At 36.8% G+C, this 23818-nt stretch overlaps 1 long non-coding RNA gene across 3 annotated transcripts; it reads left to right on the top strand.

Moving 5' to 3' along the window:
- Positions 1-84: 84 nt before the first annotated feature.
- On the top strand, positions 85-23542 carry LOC140145534 (uncharacterized). Of its 3 annotated transcripts, XR_011858082.1 has the most exons (6): positions 85-324; positions 7123-7256; positions 9886-10023; positions 13792-13938; positions 16930-16979; positions 23439-23542. It is a non-coding gene; the product is annotated as an uncharacterized lncRNA (long non-coding RNA). The 3 variants fall into 3 exon arrangements; XR_011858081.1 differs by lacking the exon at positions 85-324 and having other exon boundaries at positions 7006-7256; XR_011858083.1 differs by lacking the exons at positions 85-324; positions 7123-7256; positions 9886-10023 and adding an exon at positions 12943-12986.
- The last annotated feature ends 276 nt before the right edge of the window (positions 23543-23818 follow it).

Raw genomic sequence — 23818 nt, 5'->3', positions numbered from 1 at the left:
AAAGCTAATTTTACAGCCTATTCTCATATTAGTACATGTTAACCAATGGATACGAGAAAAGATAGTATGCATTGCCCATTGGGGTAAAATATATTGTCGTCTCACATGATATTTTAGTAATTGATGAACAAGGAATACTAGCATATTTTTACACTGTACCATGTTTGTAGCGGTTCCACACACGTTAGGGAGCGTTTCGATGAATATTGGGAGCCACCGAAAATCAAAACATCATGTGACTGCACTGCTGGTGCTGTATATGATGCGATGATAGGAGCTATAATTTCATGATTTAGTCATGATATTTCATGATTTTATGAAAAGGTAAGAGTCAATGTAAACCCCGGCCAAGATGTGTCGGGTTTTTTCTTTGGCGTACTCCATATAATACGCTATAATTGTATGGAAACAGAATGTTTCGTCGATCATTATTCGTGGTCATCATGCCAGTCAGTGCAGGCAGTAGTCATGTGGTAGTAGTACGTACGTGGGTCAAAATTCGGAACCATTTTCATCGTTATGTTTCCGAATTTTGTCCCACAAAACGCTACAGTATAACATTTTGACCCATAAGTATAAGTAGAAAATGTGTTTAAGATTGCAAAAAAATGAGAAAGTTGCAAAAATGTAATTATAAACATGAAAAATCATAATCACCAAAATACGTTCATCATATGTTCATAGCCATAGCATTAGATTATAGTCCTAAAAACATCTGCATTACCATGTATGTCCATGCAGCGTAGTTTCATGTTATTGCGTAGTATAGTATAGTAGTACAGGGATCTATACGATGATTCTTTTTTTGGGTGGATCACCGTATAGGCATTTTACACGTAAATTACATGTAACCTGTGCATGTGTGCACCATCATGACCATGCAATTGAAAAGCAGACCGGTACTGCACAGTGCCGCTGGTTACTTTGTTCTCGTCTGAAGTTAATTTTTTATTACTTCCGTGGTCCGGGTATGCGCTGGTGAATTGTGATCGCATAGACGTGACAAGGTCGCCTACTACGCACCGCGCCGACGACCAATGGTTCAACCGGCTTGTTGTCAAGTGCGTCAATCAGCGTGATTGTTTATTTCTTTTGTGTGTACGCTCGTCTACGCTTGGCGCACAGCTTGGATAGGTATGTTCATAAAATTTTGAAGTTCAATATTTTTAGCTGAAAGTTCTTTCATTTGAAAGAGAATCAAATTACCTAAACAATAAGGGGTCAATCATGTTTCTAGTGCATATACTTTTGAAGTTACAGACAAAAAATAGTGTCACCAAATTGTCCAAAATTTTGTGTGTGAAATTGTGACAGCAGGCACATGTACAATGTACACTACTGTATGTGACCCCAGATGACCTCCTATTCTTTACTGTAAGAAAGCTGTTTTGGATGGTCTTGATTTACACACAAATTGCTTTTGAGCTAAATCGAGTGTCGACTTGGTGGAACATGGATTGCACTATGTGATAGTTTATGAATCCATTATTATCCCAGTACCAACATAAGTCAACATCACTTAGGTTTTGGTTGTCAAAATTAATTTTTAGTAATTTTTTCCATTGAGCCCCACAGTAAAGCCATTTTTGGACCGTACAGGCACATTCCACTTCCCTATGGACGAATAGCGCCACCTATAGTGTGAGATGTGAGCCTGGCTAGCTTGGACCACGGAATTGAAGTGTTGGATATGGGCGGGATGGATAAACAACATCTATATACCCGGCTTTCCGGTCCTAAACAATGCAAGCCCTGCTAGAACAGATAAACATCTCAAAAAATCTCTAATCCTCCTTAAATAAAGACCATATTCAAAATGGGTGATTGTATTACAAATCTGTAAAATGTGTTGAAAGCAGCATTTATGTCTGCACATTTTACACCTCATTTGTAGAAATTGACTAAATAGTGATGTCACAGTGTACATTTAAATCAATGTAACCCAAGATTTGAAAGTTGCAGTAAATTGTATTGATTTTGTCTTCAGCATAATGAAAGGAAATCTGTGTAATGATATCTGGGGCGTAGGTAAGTGCAACTTTCAAATCTGGACCTCACTACATAAATTGACCGGAGACGTTTTATTGTTTTCTGGGCTATTACAAGTGTCAAATGAGGTGTCAAAATGCGCAGAAAATTCTGCTTCCAACGCATTTTACCAATGTGTAAATGGCCATTATTTAGGGGGGGGGTGGGGGTTAGTTACTTTTTTTGAGATGTTTATAAGATATACGCATGCATACTCGCGAGCTATTTATGCAACGTGCGAGCAATGTAGGCTATGTTTGCGCGCGTCCAATCACCATGGACTGAGCAAGTAAACATTTTCTCACGTAAGGAACAGACCTAGTTTTAAGTAAAAAATTATGGTATTTTTAGTTGTGGAGGAATATTAAGGGGGCTGGCATTTTCTTTGGAAGGGGGGTCCCAAAAATACTGGGGGGGTCATAGAATTTTCAGACCAAAAATACTATAGGGGGTTATAATTTTTTTAACACCCAAAATAGGGGGGGTTATAGAATTATTAAGGGCTGGTGACTTAAAATTTTTGCGGGCTGCGCGCGCATTATTTAACTTCGCAGTCGAAATGTGAGTACAATCTATGCAAAATTTTTACACGTGTTCTGCGCGCCTTCTTTACACTTACAATAAAAATTTTACCGCGCTCCACACACTTTCCTCACTTTTAAGTTTTGACACGCTCCGCGCCTTAGTTCCGGCAATGAATAATTTTTCTTGAGTATGTGTAGTTGGAAGGGTGGGGGGGGGGTCATAAAATTTTTCGACCCGCGATAGGGGGGGGCGTAAAAAAATTTTGCCCGCGATGGAGGGGGGTCATAAAAATTGACTCCAGTCACGGACATATTTGGGAACCCCCTTCCGAACAAAATGCCAGCCCCCTTATTTTGCGATAATGACAAACTTATTTGCATATTCTGCCTATAAATTTATCAATAATACACTCTGCAGTTTAGTGCAAGGACCAATCAACTTCATTATTATGTCTTCAGAATCTCTTGCATCCTATACTTTGTACATAACCTGGCTGTCTGATAAATCTGTGTATCGGCTGTCCGATAAATTTGTGTATCTGTCTGTAACCTCTTCATAGAGTTCATATTTCATATAGTTTTATATACAAAAGTCACCATGTATGTCTCTTTTGGTGTGATTTTTTTGCCGTAGTATGACCACTTTTTTTGACCAAAAACACATTTTTGACCAAAAATCACATTTTTAACCAAAAATCACTTTTTTGACCAAAAATCAAATTTTTACCAAAAATCAAATTTTAAGCAAAGTCATGTTTTTTACCAAAAAAATGTTTTCTACTAAAACTCATGTTTTTTTACTAAAAATGTTTTTGACCAAAAAAGATTCTGAAGACATAATAATGATAAAATTGGACGGTTCATATTTCAATTACTAGTAGTTTATATATACAAAAGTCACCATGTATGTCTCTTTTGGTGTGATTTTTTTTGCCGTAGTATGACCAAAAATCAAATTTTTGACCAAAAATCACTTTTTTGACCAAAAACACATTTTTGACCAAAAAACACATTTTTGACCAAAAATCACTTTTTTGACCAAAAATCAAATTTTTACCAAAAATCACAATTTTTTTACCAAAAATCACATTATTTACCCAAAAATCACACATTTTGAGCAGAAATCAAATTTTAAGGGATCCAAAATGAGCATTTATTGCGTTTCGACAGTATTTTTTGTGGGACATGAGAGCACCTCAGACCTATCGAATTGCATTCTGAATACGAAGCATGTCTTTCTGATATCAAATAATTTTCATTTTTAAAAATCACAATATAATACAAATTTTATGACAAATTATAAAAATTTGATATTTTTCAAATTTTTGATATATAACAGTCCTCGAAGTAAATTATATAAATCTAATGATATATTCTTAAAGTGTATGTAGCAGGGAGGAAAAAGCCGACGATCAATTGAAAATTTTGACCTTTCATATTGGATTTTTTTTCCCAAAAGACCTAATTTTGTTTGGTGTTTTGGGGAAAAAAATCCATATCTTCAATACGAAAGGTCAAAATTTTCAATTGATCGTCGGCATTTCATCCCACATACATACACTTTAAGTATAAATCATCAGATTTATAAAGTTTACTTCAAGTACTGTTAAATATCAAAAATATCAATTTTAATGATTTGCCATAAAATGTGTATTAAATTGCGAATTTCAAAAATCAAAATTATTTGATATCAGAATGACATTCTTCGTATTCAGAATGCAATTCGATATGTCTGATGTGCTCTTATGTCCCAAAATAAATACTGTCCAAACGTTCATACCCCAGCCCTTAAGCAAAGTCATGTTTTTTACCAAAAAAATGTTTTCTACTAAAACTCATGTTTTTTTACTAAAAATGTTTTTGACCAAAAAAGATTCTGAAGACATAATAATGATAAAATTGGACGGGTACTTTCGCATGATACCTGAATTTATTGATCTCGCTATTGACGTATTATTGGCGTATTATGCAAAATATAATAATACCTTTAAGAAGAGTAAAACTACATGCAAGCATATTTTTAAAGTTAAGTGGTATCAGTATTACACATACGTACCGTACCACTGTTTATGAAAGCTCAACGTCCTTACAAATGTGGTAGTATTTAGCTATAGTATACAGCTTAAAAATGTAAAAACTATAGCCAGGGCAGATTTAGAGGGGGCGTGCCCCCTCTATTTTTTGCAGATTGGCGCCTGACTCTGTGTATTTTTGCAGAGCAGCGCCTGACTTTGTGTGGGTGCCAAGCTCGGCGCCCCTCTATTGAAAATGTCTGGATCCGCCCCTGATAACCTTCTAATATGAGAATTGTCCTCTCTAGGCGAGATTGAAAAAATAGGGCGGACTCGCCCAGGTCTCCAGATATACGATTTTTACCCCTAGCTCATGGTGGAAGCATTGAGGCTGACACTTTGTGTCGAGAACCGCACACCCCAAGAACTGCAAAAATGAAGTTTAAGCTGTGAATTTACAATATTATTTTATTTCAATTCAAAGCATAGGCCTATATATTCCATACATATGATAGTGGGCAGTTATTGAATTGAAGCCGTATAATAATAAAGATGATATCATCACTGCTCTTCTCCACCCGACTCAATAGCTCAGTTGGTAGGGCATCGGTCCGGTGATTCAACGGTTCCAGGATCAGTTATGTAGGAGGGGCGGTCAAGTTTGTAGAACAAGGTATGCTACTTTGTCGCACAGTAATGAATTGGCCTCATTTGAAAGCTTGTTCCTTCAAACCATTATTGCAGCAGTATTCGATGTTTGCATCGATGTATATATATGGTTAATAGGACACGGTACCCTGCAGAAGAAGCCTATCTCCTTGAATTCTACCAAAAGGGTCATCATATAATTTGCTCCCTACGGAGGTGAAAATGCAAATGAAATTCAATTTAATGTGCAGTTGCTGTAAATGCTGAAGAAGTCGGTGGTATTCAACAAAATAGTCCTTCGAGTTCAAGGATGGCATGAGCGTCCTTGAAGATCATCCAAGGTCCAAAAGATTTCACACCACCAAATAGTAATATATGGTTGTGCGCCCTTGAATTTCAATTATCAGAAAAACCCATGCATTAATTCCCAATTTAAGCATTAAAATGAGCAGAAATTTCCATACTGTTAGCCAAATTTGGATTGATCATGATTAATTATTAATTCCTGCTAGTATATACCACAGATGGGAGAGATGAAGTATAAAATGATTATAAGCAGCCTTTTCTTTACAGAAACCCTGGCACGATTTTGCCTGTAAATTAGGTAATTCCCAGACATAGGCTTCGAGGTCCAGTCATAAAAAATAATGACGGTCAACCTATATTTTTACCCACCCATGGGATCAGGCTGGCTAATTTCAACTATCATAGCTGTCGCTAAGAACCGAGTCGCTCCTGCAAAGAATAAATGAGGTTTTAAAAGGCAAATTTAGTACATATCTCTATATGGGGATTTATTTGGTGGTGTGAAATCTGCATTGGCCTGTGTGTATGAGTCTAGCTGGAGCAAACTTTGATTGAGCCCTGTGCTGAATAAAGTTTTGATTATAAGCATTTGCATTCATTGTGAGACACTTTTGATTATGATTTATGTAGTTTACTAGCTAAAATTGCAGAAAAGGCACCATTTACTGGTAATGTACCAATGGTAAGGTGAGTTCTGACCCATGGGAGATTGTGTGCATGTTTAATGTGTGCACGTTTTGTTTACAATTATAATGTATGCATGATATGGATATCAATGCAATGCGCAGAAAGCATCATGAACTTATCGTGAACTTGTGCGCTGGAGATCATGAAATGAACGCCACGATAGTCAGGCTCACATCACACACTATAGGTGGCGCTATTCGTCCATAGGGAAGTGGAATGTGCCTGTACAGTCAAAAAATGGCTTTACTGTGGGGCTCAATGGAAAAAATTATTAAAAATTAATTTTGACAACCAAAACCTAAGTGATGTTGACTTATGTTGGTACTGGCATAATAATGGATTCATAAGCTATCACATAGTGCAATCTATGTTCCACCAAGTGGACGCTCGTTAAAGCGCAAAAGCAATTTGTGTGTAAATCAAGACCATCCAAAACAGCTTTCTTACAGTAAAGAATAGGAGGTCATCTGGGGTCACATACAGTAGTGTACATTGTACATGTGCCTGCTGTCACAATTTCACACACAAAATTTTGGACAATTTGGTGACACTATTTTTGTCTGTAACTTCAAAAGTATATGCACTAGAAACATGATTGACCCCTTATTGTTTAGGTAATTTGATTCTCTTTCAAATGAAAGAACTTTCAGCTAAAAATATTGAACTTCAAAATTTTATGAACATACCTAGCCAAGATCAGGTAAGCTTACCTTGTACATGTACAAGGTAGGTTAAGCTTTAATTAAGATTTCACCTAAAAAAATTACCCCATGTAATTCAACATTTATAACTCATGGTCATGTTTTCATGTATGCTTCTGCGTGTCTGCAAATTCATGAAAGCCTAAGAAGCTTTTAATTTCATGTTTGTTTGTTTTTATGTTTGTTTGTTTGCATGCATTACATGCATGACTATAGACCTTGGATTGATGATGAACCTCGACAATTTGCAGTGGCGAGTGCATGGAGCAGAGGTAGAGAAACACACAAGAGGATCATCCAGAATGTCATTGTGGTTGTTGGGAGTGGACTGCTGCACCAATGTGCATGAGGTATGGTAATCATAATTGTCTGTCCGCACTAGTCCTGTCAGTCTCCGTTTGCACCCCGTCCTTGTCTGTTGTCTGTAGGCGTCTTTTGTTTCTGCACTGAGGGCAATCATGTCTTACGAGCTTTGCTCTTGTGATTGTCCTACCATCCTTTTCTTGATATTTTGTTATTGTTATATAATATGATGGTGAAATAAACTTGAACTTGATAATGCTATCTTCAGTAGATAGCATATCAGGTACACAATTCTGCTTGAAAATAGATTTTAACCAGCTTTCTTGCTCAAGTTATATGCTAAATATATTAAGTTAATTTACAGATAGTCTGAAATAGGAAACAAGACACATGCTACTGCCTTCAGATTTCACACCACCAAATAGTACCTTATATGTTGAAATTGGTTGAGAATTAGAGAAACGATACTCCAAAACCTAAAATAAAAAGTTGCACTTTTGTGTTATATTAATAATGAAAGCACAATGCTAGATTTTTGTGCTAATCAATGAAAGCACAGAGCTAGTTATCTTTTTTCAAACGCTTTATGGCATGCAATGTGGCAAACTGCAACTTTTAAATTTGCATCTTCCTTGGGGTTTTGGATCTTTGTGTCTTTATTTCTTGAACAATTAATGCCAATTATGACATGCCTGCCTTTATTTAGGATAATTATAGACGGGATGAACGTAACTGGTACCTTAATTTTTTGGCTTACTGTGTAATGGTTGTGCACCCTTCAGAAAAACCCATGCACTCCCAATTTAAGCATTAAAATGAGCAGAAATTTGCATAATTTTAGCCAACTTTGGATTGATCATGATCAGTAACAGGGCTGTCAACTTTTTGGAATTGCTTGGCGTGAGACAGGGGAGTACCGGGATTTACCGACTACAATGTTCATTTTGACCCCATGATTTTATATTTGAGCTACGGTGCCCGAGAATCTGAAAAGTGCGGGGGGGACAACAAATTATTTTGACGATGTGTGAGATTTTACTCATTTTCCAGCTTTTTGCGTGAGATTTACTACCTTGACATGAGACCGTGAGAAAGTGACCTAATGTGTGAGACTCACGGCCAATGCATGAGAGTTGACAGCCCTGTTAGTAATATTAATTCCTGCAAGTATACCACAGATGGAAGAGATCAAGTATGTTTTAATGATTTTAAGGGGGTACTAATTCTACACCCCTGCACTGGAAATTTTATTTCAGCACAGACAACAGTTGTGGAGTTACAGTCAAAAAATGAGGGAAACCAATAATTATTTGATCAATAAATCAATAACTACTTGCTATGAGTTGCTGTAGTAGTTGTAGTCCTTGCCCCTATAATGTACATATCTTACTTGTCACCAATGTGTTATAATATTTGAGAAAAGTGCAAAAATAGGCACAAAATTGGCCAGGGGTGTAGTACCCCTTAAGCAGCATTTCTATACAGAAACACTGGCACGATTTTGCCTGTAAATTAGGTAATTCCTAGACATCATAGACTTCGAGGTCCAGTCGTAAAAAATAATGATGGTTTGGTCAACATAATTTTACCCACCCAGAGGGATCAGGCTAGGGCTAATTTCAACCATCATAGCTGTCGCTCCTGCAAAGAATAAATGATGTTTTCTGATTTAAGCAAATTTAGTACATATCTCTATGGGTGTTTATTTGGTGGTGTGAAATCAATTAAAGGCTTGCTGATGTCACCATGCAGTTATATGATATACATTCTGGTACAGTTGCATTGATGATGAATAAAGAACCAAACAAGAAAGATGAGATAACTCTGATGAAAGTGTTTTCAAAATAAATCTAGATGTGGGTCCCAAAATCTTCATGCAAAAAATGTATACCAGTTGTCCTAATCAGGTGCACCCTCCTATACACTTAGAATGAAGAAGTTGCATCTAAATGTAACAAAAGGTGATAAGACGTACGATCACTGGAATTATGGGCCAGATTTTGTAATTATGCACATATTAAGAAATGAAAGCTGATGAGACTATTATACCTGATATATCCGGTATAACATATTCATTCCAATAAGCACCCAGGGCGCTTAACAAAGTCATTTTAGGTGGTTTACCTAGTTTACCTAATTTTTTTCGTAAGGGGTGTTGAATGGAGACAAATTTACGTATGTTTTAAAAAGGTCCTGAGACGTTCTAGTAGCTAGCATTTCAGATGTAGAAAATGTATTGCAAGTTTACACAGGACTTGTAGTCCTCCAGCTATTTCACTGTATCGACATCTTTTGTCACTTCAACATACATGGTATTCTTTAGCAAATTGGAAATTTCCTGGGTGGGCGCTTATGAGGGCATGGGTGCTTATTGGAACGAATACGGTAATAGTCTCAGATAAAAGGCATGAGTTTTCATTGCTCTAGTTCATTTAACCGAAATGTGGCATATATTAAATGTAGTACTTAAAATAAAAAACAATACCACCAATAGCAAAGCTGTTCATACCTAAGAAAATTCACTTTCCCGGTATAGACCATTCATCAGGGACACCTGATTATTAGGCCCTGATTCATGTTTTATAATCAGTATTAGGCTTGGATATAAGAAGACATGAGGAGGATCTTACTTGTTATGAAGATTTTACTAAGCTTTCAAAATGTTTTGTATTTCAGAAACAACAAGCTATTTTTGATCTGGCATTTACCTGTATGGTCATAGGGTGATCTAGTCAGCAATTTTCTGTGAAATCCCACTGACTCTTGCTTTCTCTGCACTGGCTGCCACCAGCTGATCTTCAAGTTGCAGGAAGTGTAAGTTTCAAAGGGCTAAGAAGCTCTCAGGTCAAGAAAGAAGGATCCTTTCAAAGACGTATGTTTTCAGGATTAATCAGGGATTCCTGATTTGCCAAATTTCCATATATTGTCAGCCAATTTTAAGACTTTTAAAGCCAAATTCATGTCTTCTTTCCTGATTTTTGTGTGGATTTTCAGGGTTTATTCTTCAGGTCTATTTACTTTAATACATCAGTTAGTCATCAGGGAAGCATTTATTGGTGCATTTTTATTGCAATTTTCAAACTGCCTCAAATGCTTCAAGTTTACTTTTATGTCTAGCATATCAATTTTGTGGTGTTTTCTTGCCTGTTTAGCGTATAAACATGGTGATTTAATTGTGACTATTGGAGACTTTATTGATAAACAATTCATACGTTTCCATGCATGAAACCATTTAAAATCTATGATGAAACACATCACATCTCCAGTGACTGCCCTGCCCAGAGAAAAATGGATAGCTCAAGCTGAGCTGTTTAATCAGCTGAGTTTTCCATGGTCGTCAGAGAGATTAAGGGAATGATAAATTAAACTGGTCTACTACAGAGTGTAAATTGGGGAATGAAGTTGGGTCATTTGGTGGCCAAATGACATAACTGATGTAGTGACATTGCAACAAGCATAGACGCATTATGCCATGCAAGGCTTCACAATTTCCTTTTCGAAAATTGGAGAAAATCACTGATATCCACCGATGGTCTGAGCATGCATGTAAAAAAGTGACTGCTGTGTGATTTGCTATAATTTTCAAGTTGTCACCGAATGAAAATTAGTTGATAAACTTAAAATTGCACCATTTTTGGTAATTAAGCTTATACAGGGTGTAACAATAAAATTGGTACAATTTTGAAAATAGAATGACACGTACAAGTATGCCGCTTAGTTTTTGGTTTAATATTTATATGTCTATCAAGATAATTTCTTTAGCCATCAGATAAGCCTTGTTCTAATAAAACCGATAGAATACAAGTGAAGATATGGCCAATTATGTAACCTAGTCTAAAACCGCTTGGGCCACTTTTGTCTAAGTGTTACAAAAGTGACTGAATATATTTGAACCATGGACCAGTTGGACGGCGCTCAATTGTGATTTGTTTTAAACAATGGGGTATTCAAAGTGGTAGAAATGATTACATAATAGAATATCTCGTTGATATTTTGAAAGTCGCATCTAAGCACTGACATTTATACAACCTAATTTACTAATTCCCAATTCATGTTGGAAGAGCATATTTTTATGGTAATGACATTCGGTAGCACATGGAGTCAACCAGAAACCATACGATTGTTCATAGCTCAACTCACTCCTTCCATCAAGGCATACAATTACATATAACTATGAGAAGTATGTAGAATAAATGCATAAATGTTGGCAATAGTGGTAAACCTAGAACAGCTCGAATCTCAGCTGAACTAAGTTTTATTGTTTTGTACTTGTGGATGCAAAAAATGTTCTCAGGGTTATGAGAAATTGTAATTTTTATAAGATTAATTGAAAGAAATTTCATTTACAGACTTCATTTACAGATTTTAAAGAAATATCATAATTACTTATTAAGTTCATGTTAAATATAAGAAGAAACACCACTTATAATTATTTCGTGCCAGTTATTTGATTTTTAATGCACGATAAACATATATATGCAGCTCAACAACTTTCTCCTCCTCACTTATAAATGTATTAATGGTCTTGCACCTGTCTATCTTCAAGAACTCATACAGCATTACACGCCTCCATGTAGTCTTCGATCGTCAAGACAATTTCGTCTAACTAGCTCCTCATCTTCTACTCAGTATGGTCATCGCTCATTTTCTATTGCTGCCTCTGAACTTTGGAACAGTTTACCATTACATGTGAAAACCCAAATTTTTGATCGCCCACCACGCGAAAACTATAAGGGCTAGGAAACTAAAACTTGCAGGTTTTTCTAATGGCTATAGGTATAACATTTGAGTGAAATTTAAAGAAATTCTGAGAGGGTAAAGGGAGCCATCTGTTGAATTGACATGGACTGACCCTATAACATTTGTGCCATAACTCTTTTTAGATTTTTTCTGAGAAGTCAAAATGCAATTGTACAAATTTTATTGTTACACCCTGTATATTGTTGCCATGTAGTAAAAAAAGCGCAGTGATTTGCAGTGCCCTACGCACAGGCACAATGCCTAGACCTTGATCCACAAGCCTCAGCACACTTCACAGGTTGTTGCTGACCACTACGGTTCCCCATCATTCCATAAACCATTAAACAGCAAATCAGGGACTTCACTGCTTCAAGAGCACATACCCTAGACATTCCACAATTCACCTTCGCAACCATGCAGGATCAGCTCCCCGAGTTTCGTACAGGTTTAATATACAACAAGACAAATTAGCAGTAAGTTCCTGTCCAGGGGAATTTCAAGCTTACTCAATTTTTCCATGTGAGCGTACTAGACACCGCCAGGGTTCGATCCCGCAGCCTCTCGCACCATAGTCGCACGCCTTATCGATTGAGCTAACTTGACTGAGATGAGTAATCCATGCCCTCTGATACTGTCTATAACCCTGACCCTGCTCATAAGCCTCACCCTGCCCATAAACCTAACCGTGACCCTACCCATATCCCTAGCCCTAACTGAATCATAAGCCTAATTTTCATCAGTGCTAACCATAATTTTCACCAATAACCCTATGCAAGGCTCGCAACCCTAATATTCATCATCAGAGCTTGTAACCCAAATTGTCATTGTTACCTCTCTAGGCTAGGCTTCATTCTGTTATTTTTGTGATAACCCAAGGCCAATATCTTTAGCTGTTTACTCATAATTGCAGTCATGTTTGCAACACTAAAGTTGTCTTCTTGTGCTTATGCAATTTGTTTGTATTTCTGTTATTTGTATGTAGATTATTAAAACGGCTGGGGAAAATTCCACCAATCTTGATTAACATCAGCATGTGGGTGAGTGCACAATTTTCAATCATTCAGTACAATTTGTCATTGCTATCAGGAAAAAATTATACCATATTAATTAGCTTGTTTGTATCTAGCCAAAACAACTTAATGGAAAAATTATGTTTTGAAAAATGGAAAAGTATGTGGCATGTTACTTTAGAAATACATTAGGAAAGGCTTAAAAACAAAACAATTAGATCCTGTTTCATGTTCAGTCCTCATGTAGGGGCCTTGGTTTAAAAGATTTTCTATGAAAAAATAACTGGATCCAACTTTTTACTGAGCGTCAATCTGTAATATTTCAGAAACACCAATCTATATGGCCTAATCTACAGTTTTTGGTAGAAAAGAATGGCAGTTGGTGACATGTTCAGAGCGTGCACAGCATTAACATGGAAGTGGGGTTCTGATTGGCTGATTAAATCATCTGACAATCATAACAACAGACCGATAATCTGATTGGCCAATTACGTGTCAAAGTGTTGGCCTGTGCACACAAAGCTCTGCCTATGTCGCTCATTAACAGGGTGCTCGCGTCAATCATGGGACTGCCGTTCTTCTCTGAAATCGAGTGTATAGAACTCTGTGTATGTTTTCTTTGCACATGTTGTCCAAGAAAGAGTTCTTACCATAGCAATGTGTAATATTTTGGATATTTTAAATTTAGTTCGAGTAAAAATATAAGTATAAGTTTCAGATATACTTTTCAGACATTTTAAAGATATTTTGATTTTCCTGTGCTAAAATGTATGTCTCGATCTGCACTGCTGGATGCAGTTAAGTTTGTTTTATTTTCTTGTTCCTTTTTCAGTTCAATGTTGCAGTTTGTCATCAGATTGTGTCTGATGTTTGCTCACTCCCCACATGTAATTCTTTACATGTTAACATTTGTCCTAAATGCATTTGCCTGCACCAATCTGGGATGATGGATTGAAAGGTAAAAACCTTTGGGTAAAAGGTAGGTATACTATTCATTGTATGACTGTATATCAGTAGAAAATTGATTTCAGTGTACAACTTTGAAGAAAAATATAGGGATAGCAATAGTCAATATTCAGTCTTAGTGATTATGTCATACCTTACAGTAGTTACTGATTCACGTCTGGTTTGCACACCTGTTAGCAACCCATTGACTTTGTCTTGTGATCATTTTGATTGTGGTTCCGAACACAGTCAGCGTGAACCAGTTGACCTGTCAACAATCAATTTTGATGTCACAATAAGATGGCAAATACTGCAACACTGCATCTCAAAACATCCAATTAAATGAACACTGTTGGAATTAATTGATTATTTTGTTGAAAAAACTTGTCACATTTTATTCATAGAGTTGAAAATGCATATATATTGGGAGCTTAATTCCCCAAATGATGTCACAACATAGAGGTGCCGTGCTGTAAGATTGATGTGATTTATATCGTTCCCGATTTACCACTGAGAATAATCTTTGCAGCTAACTACCACAAAATTGCTATTTATAAATACATGAAGTAAATTAGTAAGGGTGCCATAATTTCTGAATTATTCATGCACTACATGTAAATACAGCAGTGTACATTTTGGAAAGGCAGAGAGTCAACAAATCTATATAATCACAGATTTGGTGTAAGAACAACAATTGTGGACATATTTGGTGTAAGAACAACAATTGTGGATAAAATCACAAAAACATTGCAGAGTCACTGCAATCGGCGTATCGTACAGAGACGCCGGCATTATTAAAGGTCAAAGATGATATTATGACATCTCTTCATCATTGACAAGGGTCTTTCTTGTGTTATTAGACTTATTAAGTGCCGCTTTCAGTCAACCATAACATCCTTTTTCAGCGAATGCATCAAGAACTTGGTATCAGTGGCACAGCCCTTCAGTGGATGAAATCATACTTCAGTGGACGAACCACCAGTGTCTCTGTAAATGGTTGCCATGCAGAAAAGTGTGCACTCGACAACGGTCTGCCTCAGGGGTCAATTGTTGGTCCTGTATCTTTCAGAATCTACACCATCCCAATTGGAAGAATCATATGCGAACACCGTCTTTCTTACCATCTTTATGCAGATGACGTGCAACTGTATACCAAATTTGACCCGGCATGTCAGTCGTCCATTGATCGTGCACTCGCCTCTCTTACATCATGCATTGGTGACATTCAATCATGGATGACGTGCAATATATTTCATCTCAATCGACAGAATACTGAATTCTTCATCGCCGCTCATCTCATGTTAAGAACAAGATGCCTGCTGTCACACTCCAAATTGGAAGTGAGGCCATTTGAACCATTGGAAACAGTCCGAAATCTTGGAGTTGTCTTCGATAACAGCATGACCATGCATGCGTAACCAAATTTCGTCACTCACACACAGTGTTTCATTCCACGTTTGGAATATCTCCGCATCAGACAATTCTTGGACTTTGATACTAGTAATGACATTATTCGCTCACTTATCTTATCCAGACTTTATTATGGCAATGTTCTCCTCATGGGTGCCAATTGTTATGGCTCACCTTCAGACTCTTCAAAACTGGGCTGCAAAAATCATCTTTTGTGCAAAGAAAAGTGACAATGTATCGCCACTTTTATATCAGCTCCACTGGTTGTCTGTAGAGGATAGAATAACTTCAAAGCCATGCTGTATATTTTTAAATGTCTTGCCGGCATTGGACCAGAATACCTGACATCTTGTCTGGAACTTAAGAATCATCGCGAGGGCCGTAGATCCGCCTCAGATCGCACACGTTTGAATGTGCCGATCATACGCAGTTGGACTTTCAAATCCGCTGCCGACAAGGCATTTACCTACAATGCTCCTTTGATCTGGAACAATTTACCGTCTGAGCTGTACGTGCGAAGTGCTCAAACAGTCTCTGCTTTTAAAACAGGCCTTAAATTCACCTGTTTCCACAAATATTTGTTTTTCAATTGTTTCTTGTATATATTTTGCATATGTTTTGGTTTTTCACGCTGTGATCTTTTGAAATGGTGTGTTACAAAAGCTCTCATGTATGTATGTATGTATGTATGCATCATGTGACGCTTTCCACTTGCACAATTTTTATTTGAGATGGGCTGTTTTCTACCATAGTTCTACCGATAAATATTTCAAATTCTGCTGTAAAATTAAATACATACGTCAATGATGGAGCTATTTTGTTCACAAAATGTAATTTCCACTCAGTAATGAACATTGGAAAATCAATGAAATCACATTTTGCACTTTGATCAAAGCTCGCTATAGAATGCTACAACTCTCATTCTTTTTGCTGTTAATTGCGTTTACTTCCGGTAAATCCACAACTCCTCCCACAGTTTGATAAAAAAGTATCAAAGACAACAGACAACAACCATAGGAGCATGATACACTCTATCAGGCTAATTAAGTACTCACACAGTTAATATTTTTAAGGTCTTGCTCGATCATTTCTTTCAATGCTTGCAGGACAGAGTGGGGAGTCTGAGGGATATGTCTCCCACCCCACAAGTTGGATTTTTTTTTTTTGAGAAGTCTCATTGAAGCCATTTGACACACATTTTTACCCCCATATTGAATAACACACCTCAAAATGTGGGTCTAACTTACATGATGCATGGGTTTATGAGGGAGGATGAGCCCCTCCAAAGTTGAGGGGATGTGCCCTTCAGAAATTAGCCTTCAAAATCATTTAATTATTCTTGGTTAAAGTAGCACAGACCTCAAAATGTTTTCTGAAGCTTTCAAATAAAGACTATAGTTGTGTTTAACTTAATTATATAAGTTGCCAAATTATGGGTCAGGGGGTATGTGATATTATTCTCTCCTACCCCAGAGTAAAACACATTTTAACTGAATTTTTGCCCACCAGGGTAGCACTGAATACTTGTTGTGTGTATATGGCACATTTTAAGAAACGGTGTGTTTTGAAATTTGTTGACAAAATTATTATCCATTCACATGGTTATATTTTTCAGATGCAGATTGTTGTCTAACCCAGCAGTTTTGTCAAATTTGGATCCAGAAGGTAAACTCCTGCTTGATTGTAGTGCTCATTGTTTTGGATTGATCATTATCAGCATCATCATCTTCTTCCATCATATTATCATCATCATAAATTTCAGCTATAATAACATCATCATATATCTGCTGTCATGATCTTCATCATCAACATTGTCATCAGCATCATCATCATCATCATATCTTCTTTGCCGTCATATCATTATCATAATACCATCATCATCAAGTGGTGTGCGTTAATTACAGGAATAACTCGTCTGGCATGTTATTTTGTCCATTTTGTGGTTTTGTATTCACATTTATTAACATACTTGTTTGGTCTGTGATATTGTAAGCTTTTTAAAATTTCAAAATCATCCTGTTCAATACACGGCCGACAAGGGAAAATTTGTGATTTTATTAAATTTGTGGCGCACAGCACCTGATCATCAACAATTTCATCAGCATCATTGTCATTATCTTCATCATTAACATCATCATCACATCATATTCATCATCATCATTATCAAAATATTAACTTGATCATGTAATACTTGAGCAAAATGTGAACAGTAATAGACATGGAATACAGCCGAGTGTTTTTCTAACTGGGTGTGAAAAAGTTGGGGAGATTGTTACTGCGCACAGAAGTATCTGTACACTCAAAACAAAAGCAATACCTTAAAGACACTAAGTAACCTAAATTACCAAATAAAGTATTCAATATAGATGGAAGATTTTGTTCTGTGTATTTTGATACCTCATTTGGCATGATACGACTTTATTTTTTTCAACTTACACCAATTTGAATGAAAAATAGCATTTTAAAAGTGGCAACCGTATAGGCTTTTCTCTAGAAACATGCTAACTATGAGCACAGCGAGTAAGAGGTGAAAAGCCTGTGGGAATTGCCTTAAAGAAAGAAATAGCCAAAATTTGTCACTTCTGAAATGCTCTCTTTTCCCATTCAAATTGGTATAACTTGAGGGGAAAGGTGTCAAAATAATGCTGAACGAAATTATCCATCTATTAAAGCCATAATGTACGATCTTATAATATGAAATTGGTTAATTTTTTTCAAACCTGATTTTTTGCATATTTGTAATGTTTACCCATGTCCCAACTTGCACCTAATTGGAATCGGCCAAAGTTGTTGTCTTTGTAGGTCAATAGAGCAAAATTCGACATATTATCATAATTTAAAAATTATGATAATATGTCCTCCCATAGAAATGTTAAATGGCCAAAATAACCAGTGGGATTTCTTTCACTTTACTTTGTTATTTCAACCTAAAATGGACAGCAACCCACCAGTTATTAATAATATTATTTCCACATTTTGAATAAAGAATAATAAAATCAAAATTTGACGGAAATCATACATTAAGGCTTTAACTGATTACATTATTTGGTCATTTATGTTTAGTGTCTTTAAGATGATGCCGTTCCCTTTGCACAGACACTTTTTGTTCACAGTATTGATCAGTACAAGAGTGAAAATAAGAGCTCTTTTACCAGGACTCAATTTGGGAGAAAAGTGAGTCCTGGTTCAATTTACCCAGGATCAGGACCCAATTTACTCTAAAATAGAACTCGTTTTTATAACAACAATCTATTAATTGAGTACATTAGTTGGTAATTTATGTCTAGTGCCTTGTACAGACACTTTTTGTTCACAGTACTGATCAGTAGGCCTACAAGAGTGAAAATAAGAGCTCTTTTACCAGGACTCAATTTGGGAGAAAAGTGCACGAGTCCTGGTTCAATTTACTCTGTCAGGACTCACTTTACTCTAAAACAGAACTCGTTTTTATAAGCAACAGTCAGTATTTAAGCCAAAGGTCATATATCCAGTGGCATAGTTCAATAGCCTACATTCAACAATAATACTCAAATTCTGATCTCAAAATTGCAGAGAACACCCATATTTGGTTCACCATTTCTATTTTATGCATGGCATGATAGGCTAAAATTCAGACAAAAGTGTGGCCTAGTAGGCCCTATCATGATTTTCATTCTCAAAAGGGCTTTAGTGGGCAAGTAACAGGTCTGCCAAATGAGGCCCCTAGCCTGTTGCTAATCAATATCTATGAGATGTACAATCAGCATCCAGTTTCCGAAATTGGGTAACTTGTGTTAGGCAGCTGGTCGTCGGTCGCATTACATACAGTTCTATTCGACGCAACATGCTTTTTGAGAAAATCTCAATTGAAAATTCTGTTGTTGGATTTGGCTTCATACTTAATTATAATTATATTTCTTGATAGAATTTCCATGACAGCTAGGGTATTCTTTATAAAGAAGAGACTTGAAAGTTTCATTTTGGTGAAATTAACATGTCCATCTTTCAGGTAACATTGTTTGAGACCTTGTATGATGTTAAACTCACAGCTATGTATGTGAAACAACTTTGTTTACTCTGTGACTATATTATGCTGCAGTCTCACTATGCTTTTCTTTTTATGTATTACCATGGGATTCGTGTATTGCTTAAGAGCAATTAAGCTGTGAATAGATCTGTATGTGACACATCATTCACCATATAAATCTGTATGTATATATACATACTAATGAATGGATAAAAGTAGCTTACGTCGTTAAATAGCGCTGTATGTGAAACACAAAAGCTTAAAAACAGCAAATAGACGAAAATCAAAGTTTTATAATCTCATTAGTTAGAAAGAATTGAGGTCCAAAACATTGCTACACACCAGTTTTCTCAAAAAAGTCAAAAATCTCAAATAGAACAGTATATGATGTGACTGACGAGGTGTGAAATATACCTGACTGGGCACTTTAATAACGCATCATCATCAGTCGGCTACGGAGCAGGTGACTACAGGTTTTCTCCAACTATTGTGATCTTGGGCAAGCAAAACCATTTTGTTTGGCTGCAGCATCGATCAGTATCTCACAGGAGGTGCTGGACATACTCTAAGTACAGTGTGCGTGGCCATCCCGGTTTCCTCCTCCCATGTGTTGGAATATAAAGGGCATTTGTTTGTTTTCATTTTCTTTCTCTCAATTTTTTTCTTCATTTCTTCCTCTTCTTTCTCCTTCCAGCCCCTCTCACTCTCCATCTCCTCTCCTCCTCCTCTCCCTCACTCTCTACCTTCTTTCTGCCTTTCTTTCTGGCTGCTTAACTTTCTATGCAGTGGTGTAGCCAGGACTTTGCCAGGGGCAAGGGAAGGCAACTTTCAAGGGGCAAAATTTGACTAAAGTAGCCATTTTGGGGTCAAAAATGAGATACAATGTAGATGGCAAACAAGGTCAAAGGCTGTATAGGGGTTCATAGGCTACTGTTGAACTTTGACTTCCATTGCTCATTCAATAATTTAGAAGGCAAATTCTATACCATTTTTTTTATTCTTATGTCATGAAGAGCAATTTGACATCTAATTAAATTTGTACCCATGTACGACCAAAAATGTGACATTTTACCCCAAAATGCGGTTTTTGTACAATAACTCCATAATAGATGGCACGGTAGATAGCACAATACATTGTTTTAATCCTTTTAATCAGATGAGTAATTTGGTATGTCTTTCAACAAGATCGGAGCATTTTTAATTAGTGACCCATGTATGACTTCTAGCTAGTCATGCTAGTGGTCACCAGGAGTTACATGTAAATCAAAAAGGCTCCACATCTTAAAATCAACATTTTATTTTCATTTTCTATTATAATTGTTAAGAACCACAAAAGTGTCCTAGAGGGGTATTTATGGGTTTGCTTCCCTCAATTCAAGCCCCAGGCTCCAGCATTGTTGTTTAAGAACAACCTTTTCAGCGGGTACATATTAACACACCAATTCGCTAATCTACTGGCTTGCATTGGAATCTCTGTACAGCTCTGTACGCACATGCACTTCAAAACAAAGTGACAGAAATTTGTTTTTGAATGTGTACATGTGTGAAATAATCCCAAAGCAAATCTGTTGGTGGATACTCATCAAAATTGTTAATATTATTTCATGCAAAATTTTGAAATTTGAATTGTTCAATCCTCAGAGTAAAAAGATAAAGATAATTGAAATTACACCCTCAGAAAAATCACCATTTCTGCACTCTACAAAAATGTAGGGGTGTGGGTGTGTGTGTGTGGGGGGGGGGGGTTGTCTGTTTGGGGCATTTGTAATCACCTCCGAACCTCATGTGGAACTGGGACCATCCCAGCTTTGCAAATAACAAAAATACAAATTCTGAAGTGTGTCTCCTATCAGTGATCAAAAATATGTTTTGGATTGATATGTTAACGGGTAAATGTCGTAAAAATTGTGTATTTGTTTAATGACCCCAGTTAACCAGGGAAAGTCAGGAAGTAATGTCCCTGTTTGCATAGTCCTAATTAAACAGGGCCCAGTTTGGGGATGCTTTCACATATAGTTTGATCAGCTTGTAATTGGTGGGCCTAATAACATAGTGGATCTATTTTATTTCAAGAATAGTCCTGTGAAATCTTGTCAGAAGTATCATAAATTATTCATTTAAGTTTATTCTACTTTATTCAACACACAATATAGACTAGACAGGCCAACAATGTCATCTTACTTTGGGTCTGCTTGTCAGCATAGTGGTAAATTCCTGCCGATTAGGAGCTGAGCAAACTATAGACCTGTGTTTGTGTGTGGGAGGGGGTATATAGATGAGTATGTGTTTGCTACCAAACGAGACAGTATTTGTCGTAACGCACCTCCAACCGTGTGCAGGCACCTAAACATCGACTGTCCATGGTCTGGCGATAGGCACAGATTGACGGAAATGATGTAAAATGCTATTTAGAGCATGTCATTGCTTGGCGGTATAGGGGTTGTAACCCCTTATAGTAGGGATGACCAATGAACCATCAACTTGATTAGAACACTCCCATAGACATGCAGGGAGCTCAACTGTGCACTGCTTGCACAGACATTTCTAAATTGAGCTCATTCTTTTATTTTTCATAATTTTTCTGTAAAAATTGGAGATGTTAATGCCAATTATGTTTTGTAACTATCCTGCAAATTACAGCATCATAACTTATTTGGTTTTTCTGTAAGTGTGAGTCAAAATTGGTCCATCGCCACAGTGCGCTTAATTGCCAGTGGCCCAGTGCAGCACTGCTCAGAATGGCACAAAATATTCAGATGAATAAGATCAGGTGAACACCTTGACCTACTGAGCTGTAATTTGGCAGAGTTGTTGTTATTACCTCTATCATACCCTCTGTAAAAAGGAAAAAAACGGACAAGTAGATCTCGGGTTAAAAAATAAATCACCAGATTCCCTATGGAATTTCCAAACACCTTTCGAATCATGTTAAATAGACACCTTTCTGAACATAAATGTGAAGTTTCATGCTCATTTGTTGTATTATTCACCTGATCTCAACCCTAAACATTTTCTTATATTTATACCATCTGCACTGACTTGCTGCTACTTGCTGCTATACACGCACAGGAGCTGTACTTTTAAAATACGCGCCTAATCAATAATGAGTCTTTCACTCCATTGTTAAAGTACTGTGCTCCCTGTAGCATATGGAGTGACCAGTCCCTGGAGTGTGATGGTTTTGTAGCACATGACAGTATTCATTCAAGCCTATCAAGATCAAGGTCAGTTACTAGCCACTTGCTGAATGGCTGGGCATTATCAGCTATCAAAGAGATACCTTATGCTGCTGCCAATCACAATAGAGGTTAAACATTTTGTTAAAACCCCAGAAGTGATATCAGGACAAAGCTGTGCATGTTGGTACTTGATTGTTTGGATTCCTATGTTGAAAATCCCTTGTAGTACATTAGTATTTTTCTTATGTGTACAAATGTAGTGTATATTGTTGTGGAAAAAAAGTTCACCTGGACTTTTGATTTTGTGCCACTTTGGCCATTATGGATGATTTTTGGCAAATGTTTTCTAAAAGCATGATTTCAGTGCCTCGGTTTGAAGAAATACTTAATGCTATTGACTAGTAAAGTGGCATTTCATAAGCATCCCCTTTGATACTTACACAATATGCTTGTTTCCTGTTTGCATATATATTAAAATAAAGAAATATAAAAAGGTAAATATATGCTTATACCAATTTTGCTCACATTGCTATATTTAGACTTTGTCAATTTATTTCGTTCAATGACCGGTCAAAATGGGAAACTTTGAAAATTCATAATTCGAAAAGTTTTTGACCGATTTTGACCATTTAACCACCAAAATACTTCTATTGATGAGTTCTTTCCAGAAAACAATCTTTTGTAGCAAAAGGGGCAACATGAAATTATGATGGTCATCCCTACTTATAGTGCCATCGCATAGTGTGTATGAGTATGTCCATGGTATGTCGATTCACTGCAGGCATGTGTGTCCTCGATTGGAGGCGCTTACAGGCAGGGGTGGGCATATAGTATGCGATGTAAGTGTAATGCTTTCTGGGGTGTGTGTGGTGTGTACATTGTGAATTGAAGTTTTTATTTTCATTTTTAACATGCTGCATGTATCTTTGTTGTTTTCAGGGGACAATCCTGTAGATGTGGCTGGAGATCCAACTTTTCTCTATCCAAAGGTGTAGCTTTTCAGGTTGCAGCAACATGCTGAAGATGGTCTAATAGCAACCAGGAGTCAATTCAACTGTATAGCATTGAGAGTTCTTGGCAAGACACACATTTGATGGCATATGAACATGGCCTGCATTTCCTCTGCACCAGCTAGCTTAGTGGCTTGTGGCATCAGATCAGAAAGAAACTAGTACACCAACCACAATACACATGGGACACAAAAAGTATCCCTTACAAATTTTGTATTGTGATGTTAGTTTAAGTGTAGAAGGTCAGCATTTATCTCTGAGCATTCCGACGGCTCAATATCTCCTGCATCTTGCATTTTTCTCGATATC

The sequence above is a fragment of the Amphiura filiformis genome, unplaced genomic scaffold (genome assembly GCF_039555335.1).
Source record: "Amphiura filiformis unplaced genomic scaffold, Afil_fr2py scaffold_364, whole genome shotgun sequence".
Taxonomy (NCBI): domain Eukaryota; kingdom Metazoa; phylum Echinodermata; class Ophiuroidea; order Amphilepidida; family Amphiuridae; genus Amphiura; species Amphiura filiformis.
The sequence above is the reverse complement of the archived record's forward strand: the minus strand, read 5'-3'. Positions and strand labels throughout refer to the sequence as shown.